General features: G+C 39.1%; 1 pseudogene; it reads left to right on the plus strand.

Moving 5' to 3' along the window:
- Positions 1-3445: 3445 nt before the first annotated feature.
- On the plus strand, positions 3446-9460 carry LOC149229029 (WD repeat-containing protein LWD1 pseudogene; annotated as a pseudogene).
- The last annotated feature ends 495 nt before the right edge of the window (positions 9461-9955 follow it).

The raw sequence follows: 9955 nt of genomic DNA on the forward strand, positions 1-9955 counted from the left end.
GCTATTTATAACTTTTGAGTTAATTTTTTCCAATATTTTATTAATATTTCTCGGTATCAGTGATGCGTGAATTTCCTTGTGTAGTTACAGGTACTTTCTGTTGAACATATGATTATTATTGACTGATTCAACATATGTTTTATTTTATCTCTTTTTTATACTTGTTTAAAATAAACGAAAAGGGAACCCCCGTGGAGTCATCTTTAAGCTCTTTTCTGACTCTCGAAACATGAAAATATCACCGAGTACCTGTCATTTTCAACTCATTAAATTAAATGAATTGACATCATCTTAGTATGTGTTTACCCCTTTTTCGGGCTAAGATTGACTATTTACGAAAAAGGTACACCTTGGTCGACATGGCGAAGAGGTTCTCTCGAATGTTGTTTTCTACCTTTTAGGGTTTGAGGGAAAAATTACGAAAAGGGGCATGATGGAGTTTTATTTTTCATCTCTTTTTCAAACTCTATAAATATGAAAAGGATACTGAGTTATTCTTATGTCGAACTCATTAAAATATTACGACAAAATACTCGTCACCATGATGAGACCGAGTTTTTCCTTCCTAGGACTCATAAAACTTACTAGGATGGATTCATTCGAAGAATGAACTTACATGAAAAGCATATGTTATCCCCTTCAAGCTTGTGATAAAAATAATTGGGGTACTCCCTAGAAATAGCGGGGAAAGATGAAAATGAAACATCCTTTGAATGGGAAGCATGTCACTCTTGAACATGACACTCTTCTATTTTTGTGTCGGGTTTGGGATATCCCCGCTTAGTCACTTTTCCTTCCGGGTTTGGGTGATCCATTTTCCCCTCTCATTTGATTATTCCATTTTGTCATCATCACCTTTAGTCCTATGTTGAGTCATATGCTACCACACTTCGGAGTCGTGTCGCTAATGTTTAAGAGAAGTCTTATCTGCTGTTATTTACCTATACATTGTCTGGCCCATTGTTACAATCTTGGATCCTTTTCATTTTATTCCACTTTATTCCTTATTTCGTGTCGATGATGGGGGATTCATTATGGCCCTCCTTTGATGGGTCACTTCCTGTCGACTTCAGCTCATTATCCAGGAAGATTACTTAGAAACTCCCTTTCAGTACCTTAGAGCTTGCATGCCTTAATGGAAAGTTCTTTGCATCCAACTATAGGTTTTCATCATTAGCCTTCGATCGGGTGATTCCACGAGTGTTCGACTTCAGCTTCATTATCACATTCACAGAGTGTATTGTCATACCTTGAGATCCGATTTCATTATTGGTGGTTTCTCTCATGCCTGTTAATGGTCCACATAATTGGCCGGTAGTCAGACGATCTTATAGCATGTTCGAATTTGACACATTCATTCACATGTTAGAATTTGTACTTTGATCAAGTTGGGATGGAGTGCAAGACCCTAAGTTTTGTCTTATATGGCTTAGGTTGCACGGAGTTATGTATTATTCATGATTGTACACATGTTTCTGCTACATGGATGGCTGTGACCATACCATGGGACTTTACATTTATGATGATCCTTCCATGTTGGATGGTTGTGCCCATACCATGGATCCTTTCATATAGTCCTAAGTATCTGGATGTTCGCGTCCATACTGTGGATTCATGTTTTGATATGAGATATGTATATGTATATGTGTCCTTGATTTGCAGGTCTCCTGATAGTGTTTGTTCTCGTCCTTGCAAAAGCTCGTAAAGCATCTCAGACATCACTCCCCGTTCTTCCTTCATGATTTAGGCGACATCTGTTACACAGTATTTTGTCACACCTACTGCACTTCCTTGTGACATACCTTGAAGTTCCTGAAAAATGACCATCCTGCAGTGTACTCATTCATATATGCATCTCAAATCCTCCTTAAGACATTGATTGGAAAATTCCTTGAGCTTCCCCTAAAGGAAATAGCTCTTAAACCCTAATTTGAGAATCATCGCTCTTATGATACTAAAAGCCACGATTGTCACCTGTTGTTTTATACTCGACCCATGATGGCATCACTTTGCTTCTATACCTGCAATGTTCCCAAAAAGTAAATTTTCCCAAAGAGGATGAGAAGCTTCATGATCTAGAAGCTTCCAGAGCGACGAGCTAGAGGCTGTAAGGCGTAGATGAGGTCGAGTTCTCCCAACTAGGCCTCTTGGTCTTATCCCTATGAGCTACCTCCTTGAGATGAGGGCCTACTCCTATCTTTGGAGAGATCCTAACTCCCTTTCCCAACGTATATATTAATCCTCTCCCATTCCCAAATGGTTGGTCTATGTCTATTTGCACCCTTATATTAAGATTGTGCCTGTATTCTACTCATTTGGCTTGGAGAAGGAGTGCTTGGAGAGATTAGATTAGACACGGACATTCATTCAAGGAGATCCTATCAACATCAAGGCTTGGTTATATGCTTCCTCTTCTTTTCTTTTAATATAAAACTGTTGGTTCATTTTCCATTGATGTGTATGCTCATGTATCATCTATCTTAACATTACTTGATCAGTTAAGTAGGTTGCTTTTGAATATGTTATTTATTTTTTCATGCCTTGTTGTGTATTGATCTCTTGTGCAGGTGCATAAACGCTATGAGTAGCAAGAACGAGCCAGTGATGCAAGTGATTCAAGGTCTTCAACAAAGGGGATCGAGATAGCATCAGAACGAGGTAGGCCGTATTCTTCATCTCTCATTTCAACTATAGCTTAGCAAAGTGTCTAGTAGATTTTCACTTAGGTTGCTAGTCCCACTCATTAGGCTATAGGGATCGTCTTTATCTGCAGAGAGGATTTACCTAGACAACAGGGTATCCTCCCTTTCCCAATTAGCAAAAATGAAACTTGTACAATACATTGTAATAGTAGTAGTAGTAGAGACAGTACTGCTATTGTGGAAAGTGGTCCTTGTACAGATAATATGTGGACCTTATACTTTGACGGATCCAAGACATAGGAGGGCTTTGGAGCCAGTTGTGTCTTGACAAAATTGTTGTAAAGGAAACACTTGGTCTCTAGTTGCTTGGAGTTTGAGTGCATGAACAACACCACCGAGTATGAAGCACTCGTCTTGGGCTTACAGAAATCCATCAGAGTCAACATTTTTGTGCTAAATGTGGTAGGTTAATCACATATTGTGGTGTGTCAAGTACGTAAAACTATACACTATGTGTCACCTTGTCCTAAGATTTATCAACAAGAGGTGTGGTGAAATATCTCTAACTTCCAAGCTTTCAATATTATATTCGTACCAATAATGTGTAATGCTGCTACTGATGCTCTGGAAAATGCAATTTCCAGGATGTCACTGTTAAGGGATAGATTCTATGTTGAAATTTGTATAAACCATCTGTCCTCTATAGCATCACTAATTTACGCATTTTTTGAGGACACAATGATAGACAAAGAGGAGCATGAGAAGTCTCTGCAAGACGTAACTAATGACAGTAAAGGAATCCTCATCCCCAAGGGTGTGGTATCACTCGAGAAGCTGTATGACCTACATAACTACTTTCAAGGGTCCAAGAATGACAAAACCCATAGTTCCATAATGTTTTTTAAACATGTCAATATGGGAACAGAAAAAGATCCAAAGTTTGTGAATCTCGGTACATGTTGTGCACCACAAGAGCGAAAATCCTTTTTTCACCTGTTCAGACAATACCATGATGTGTTTGTATGGATGTACGATGAATTGAAAACACATGACACGTGAATAATCTACCACGTAATTCCAATCAAGGAAGGGTCCACAAATTTTCAGTGAAATCTAAGAAAAGTGCATCCATCACATGAGCCCCTCATGTAAAAGGAATTGACTAAGATGCTAGATGCTCGGATCATCTACAAGGTTCTTCATTCCATGTGGGTTTAAAATTTAGTCCCTATTAGAAAGAAATCTAGGGAGATTCGACTTTGCATTGATTTTCAAAATCTTAACCATCCCTCGGATGAAGATAACTACCCAGTGTTGTCTATGGAACACATATTCCAAACAATATTTGGGGTATAGATGTTTTCTTTGCTAGATGGTTTCTCACGATGCAATCAGGTTCTGGTAGTAGAGCCTGATAGAATTAAGACAACATTTCGTACCAAATTGGGTACATTTCCTTACCGTAGAATTTCATTTGGGTTGGTAAATGCAGGAGCTACATTTCAGCGTGCAATGGACATTGCTTTTCTTGGGCTCATTGGATAGAGTGCAGCGGTCTACCTCTACGATGTGACAGTCTTCTCTAGACAATGGCCAGACCATCTGCGTGATCTTAGGAAGATCTTTGAGCGATGTCAAAAGTACAGGATATCCTTGAATCCCAAGAAGAGCTTATTCACAATGTCTGAGGGTAAACTCCTTGGCCACATCACTTCCAAGAGTGATATCAAGGTAGATTTGGATAGAGTTCAGACCAACATGTAGATTCCTTACCCAGTAAACAAGAAAAATATGTAGTCCTTCCTGGGGAAAATCAACTTCCTCAAAAATTTCATCTCTGATTATGTGCAGATAATCAAACCCATTCAAGGGATGACGAAGAAAGACACAGTGTACGACTGGTGGAGAAAGGAAAGCGAATCATTCACCCATATCAAGCAAGCTATAGCAAGGGTGCCTGCATTGTACAACCCAAAATTTAACAAGGATTTCTTTCTCTACACGTTTTCTTCCAACACTTCACTCACTGTTTTTCTCACTCAGAAGGATGATCTAAACAAAGAATTACCCATCTCTTTCGTGAGCAAGAGCTTGCAAGGAAATCAAATGAACTATCCCACTGTGGACAAAAAATCATACACAATATAAAAAGTGGTTAAACACTTCAAACCCTACCTCTTGAAAAAACGTTGCATTGTCTTTATACCACACCAATCAGTCAGATCACTGCTTCTTTAGCAAGAGCTCGGTGAGAGAAGGGTGAACTGGATGATAGGACTATAAGAATATGATCTTGACATCAAGCCAGTTCACACCATCAAGGGTGATGTCTTTGCATACTAGCAATGGAAGCAGTGCATGTGCAAGAGGAAGAAGAAGAGCTCACCAGTTGGAAGCAAGAAATTGAAATGTATAATGTTGAGCGATACCACTGTACTTCACTCGAAAACTCTTGGTACATAGACATGTACCAATACCTTGAGCATGGCATGATTCCCTCTCATTTCTCTATGCGGTAGAATAGGGAACTCTGACAAAAATCTCTATCTTACTAGTTGGTGCATGGAGTGATTTACAGAAAGAACCAGAATGACGTTTTGTTCAGGTGCCTAGATGCATGTATTCAGAAAGGGTGTTATGTGATCTCCATGACGAACCAACCGGGGGCCACTTCGTGGGAAACACAATAGTGCAAAAGGTCATGTGGATCGGTTTCTACTAGCCTACATTATTCAAATATGCACATTCCTATGCCTACAATTGTTTGGTCTGTCAAAGAGGTTCTGAGATAAAACGAATGTCAGCAGCCCCGCTACAACCTATTGTAGTGGACAAAACATTCCAACAGTGGGGCTTGGCCATCATTTGGGAGATTTTCCCACATTCTTCTAAGAAGCGCCACTACATATTAACTGCTACATATTATTGTACGTAGTGGACATAAGTAGTTCCGCTGAAACAAGTGAATGACTAGAACTTCATTAGCTTCCTAAAGCAAAACATCATTTCCAGGTTTAGCATTCATGTATCATTTGATTTTTACAGTGAAACATACTTTTCTTCGTTAAAGCTTTATGAGTTTGCATTGAAAAGTGGGATTATGTTAAAGAATTATGCTAACTACTACTCATAGGGAAATGGTCTTGCTGAGTCCACAAACAAAAACCTTATCCGCATAATAAAAAAGACCATTTAATCTGAACAATGAAACTAGCACTCCACTCTAGTGAATGCTCTATGGGTTGATTGAGTCACACCTAATCCCTCCTTGAATACCTCCCCTTACTTCCTGGTATATGGAAAAGAAGCCATCCTCCCACCAAACGTCTACTTTCATGCTCTCCAGTTGTCCCAAGAATCTCAAGGCATGTCGTGTCTATTAGTTCAGCATAGGATGGACACATTGCACAAGATACAGGAAGAAATGTGAAAGCAAAATAAAATTTTACACTTCACTAGAACCATATCAAGAGATGGTTTGATAGAAATTTTGCAGGGAATACCGCTTCACTGTCGGTAGCTTAGTCTTGAAGTGGGATAAACCCCACAAAGAAAAAGACAAACACACGAATTTTCAGTCCCTGTCGATTGGCCCATTCACCGTTCAGAAGAAGCTTGGCCAACACATGTATCGTCTACAATCACTTGATGGGAAGATTGACACTCTCCCTGTCAATGGACAAGACTTTAAATATTATTTTTAATGAGCTGTGGCCGCTCCCCACACTGTGTACATAGTCCTTTCATTGTTGTTATGTTATTTTCTTTGCTCTATAGTTTTGTTATTTTCTTTGTTTTTTTGCTTTGCTTTGATGTTTTGTTGCTTTGTTTTGGAAATAAGTGTTGTCCCACAATGCGTTCTGGCTTTTGAATGTGTATGTGGCTGAATTTCAAAGATTCTTGTGACATTGCAATGCTTGGCTAGTCATGTGTCCGTCTTCTTTATGCTTGGTTGTAACTTTTGGCCGATGAAGTCTTAAAGGAAAATACGATTCGCCTGTAATGAATGTTTTGGTTGAACCATGAACCAGTGTCTAGTATGGGAAACCTCATACCTATACTTATTTTTTTGCTCTATGTGTTCAATCTTATCCAACTAATAGAAATGGAGAAGGGGAAAATGTAAATGAGCAAACTTGAATTAGAGGTATTTACATGCTTCTCTGAAGGAACAAACTCTTTTGCTCTCAATAAGTCGAGATCGCTCTTCCACCCCAAAAATAAATAAGTGCCTGTCCTCTTTCAAAAATAATAAAGGTGAAAGAAGAGAAAGGTTTCCTGCGTAGAGAGGTGAAGAAAGAAACTCCACTAAGGTACTATCCAGGTTGGCTAGAAGTGGAGCAATGTTTCTATTCTTGTGTGACTCTGCTAGGGCACTATCTAGCCTTGCTAGCAGTGGAGCAAAACCATAGATGAAAATCTATACTTTGAAAATCTTAAGCTCAAAATCCAAATTACCCTTCCTGATTTGAAACACTATGATCTGGTTGAATTTTGTGTTGTGTTCAATTGATTCGGTACAAGGTGAACTATGTATGTCCATGGTGGAAGTGGGGAATCCAAAGTAATCTGCACAATGAAACAATACTCCGCGAAAGGCCAAGGCCCTGAGCTGAAAATGAACCAAAACAAAGACACTGGTACTCAACCGGTGTGTCGCCAAGTGTTGTAGTAGCTGCAATAACCTCCAAAATTTTGGCTTGCATCCAAATTTCAGAGCCTTCCTTGGTTTTTCCTTTGATGGTTGCAAACACTCGAGCTCACCCCCTGAGCTCTTGTGAAGTCTTTCTCCCCTTTTTCTTGTTTGACCAGCGGTCGTCTTTTGGAATATTGATTTCTTTGGCATGCTTGAGATCTTGTTCTGGTGAGTTTGAAGGTTTGTCTTTGTGTGTTTGGGTTGTATCCGCTATGTAAACATCCATCGTACTCACACACAAAGTTGTAAGCACTGTCGCATAAGTGTATCATGATCGTTGATTCGAATGGAAATTCACTCATGGTGTTTAACCATGGTAATTTAAATAAAGGTTATAAATAAATCACCCATGGTATTTTCCCACCCATTTTATTTACCCATGGTAGTGTAACTAAAAAAAGTTTATAAATAATGAGCCTCTTTTTGTAAGAAGGCAAATTTTCCAGTACAATGTAGTTGCAAAGGTCATTTTTTTTTATCTAATAAAAAGTTAATTCCTGATTTATTTTCTAGCCTGGTTTACTTTTTTTCTTTTCTTGATGTCAAAATTACTCAAATATTGGTCCCCCAAGATATGAATCAATGGCATAAAAGCAGGTTATGACTTTATGGGAATTAGGGTTTTAAGGGTTTACAACATATTTAACCAGTACTTTACTGTGACATAATCAAGCTCATGAAAAGTGGTGGCCTCTTGTTTTATTTTCTTTTATTTTAATGATGGCATATGTCTCTTTGCCACTAGGAGAGTGCTAGTTAGAAGGGGGCTAGTCCCATTTCAATCGTCATCTTTTTGTATTTTATTGTTCTATAGTGATGAAAAATGCAGAGGAATCTGATTATTTGAGGCTCACCCTCTCTCTATAGGGGCAGCGCCACTCATAAGAGTCTAACAAAGATCATTCTATGTCTTCCCCACACATCAAAATCACCATCAATGGTTCATTGTGTTGGTCAACCACAATTACATAAAGCGTGCATGAATGATGTCTTGGAAACCTTGCCTAGAGAGAAAGACATCTATAGATCTATATACACAACAAAAAACATTTTAGAAATGCGCAAAAACTCATTATAATAATTAGCCATGATAATGCAACTAGAAAGTGAAAAATCTAAGCAATATGGACCAGTATAAGCATTCAAATATCTACACATATGAGGCACCATGGCGCATATACAGAATGACCTCAAGCATTCACAAAGACAAGAAGTATCGGCTATAGATAGAGAGTCTAGTGGAGCACAATAACAACAGAGTGGAGATCATTCAGTTGGACGATGATAGGGGCAACATAAAGGCCAACCTCAAGCTTTCATTCAAACATCCTTACCCACCCACTAAGATGATGTTCGTACTTGACAAAGAATTCCAAAAACCAGACCTCCTAGCCACCTCAGCCGACTATCTCTGCATATGGCACAGTTCTGATGAGCACATCGAGGTAAAGAACCTCTTGAATAATAACAAGAACAATGAGTTTTGTGGCCCTCTCACTACCTTCGATTGAAATGAATAGAAACAAAAGAGGGTTGACACTTCTAGCATTGACATCACTTGAATCATTTGGGATATTGACAAGAAGTTCATCGACACCCAGTTGATTTCCCATGACAAGGAGGTATACAACATTGCCTAGGGGGTGTTGGTGTCTTTGCCTCTATCAGCGCAGATGGGTTTGTGAGTTATTATTATTATTATTTGAGGGACAAGAAGCATTCTACAATTATCTATGCTCTTAGCCTGATGCACCCCTGGTCAGATTGGGTTGGAACAAGTAGACCCTAGATACATGCTACCATCCTCATGGAATGCGCCAAAGTTGTAGTCTTGGATATCAGATATCCAACCCTGACTGTCACAAAGCTCCAGAGGCACCAATCCAGTGTCAATACCATTTCTTGGGCACCTCATATCTCCTACCACATCTTCACTATTGGAGATGACTCACAAGCTCACATACGAGATCTCTCCTACATGAGAAAACCTGTTGATTGTGGCCTCGATCCTATTCTTGCTTACATTGTTGGGGCTAAGATCAAGATGTTGTAGTGGTCCTCCACTTAGCTCAATTGGGTTGACATCACCTTCTCCAACAAGCTTCAAATCTTGAGGGTTTGAAAGGGTAAGTGACACTAGACCAATATCTATAGGAAGGAGACAAGGGAATTTGATTTGTAGGTGATCTTTCTTCCAGTTAGCTTATATTTCCTAAGCAGCAAGGACACCATGCACAACTAAGCACCTGAGGTGTAGGAGTATACTTCTTGTAAGATTATGATGATGAACTGAATCCGGTGAAGATGCAACTCTTGGTCATCACCAATTCCCAACGTCATTTATCCCAACACAAATTGAGCATTTTTTTTTTCAGCTGGAAGTCGCAACAAAGGAAGATTCCAAGGTGAACATGCAATCCATATCAGCCATCAACAAGCTTAGAATAATTCCCACAGTCACTCACGTCATAGAAAAGCGTGTATTTCGTGGGAATTCTTGGACCGAGGAATAGTATCTGTTTTAAATAATTGGTTGGAGTTTTGTTACCTTTTATTAAGTATGAGGCATTGATTCCAAGGATCCAAAGATTTTAAATTTCCTGGTTCATTCTTCATG

The sequence above is a fragment of the Pinus tabuliformis genome, chromosome J (genome assembly GCF_031772625.1).
Source record: "Pinus tabuliformis cultivar Carrire ecotype Pingquan chromosome J, CPIR1, whole genome shotgun sequence".
Taxonomy (NCBI): domain Eukaryota; kingdom Viridiplantae; phylum Streptophyta; class Pinopsida; order Pinales; family Pinaceae; genus Pinus; species Pinus tabuliformis.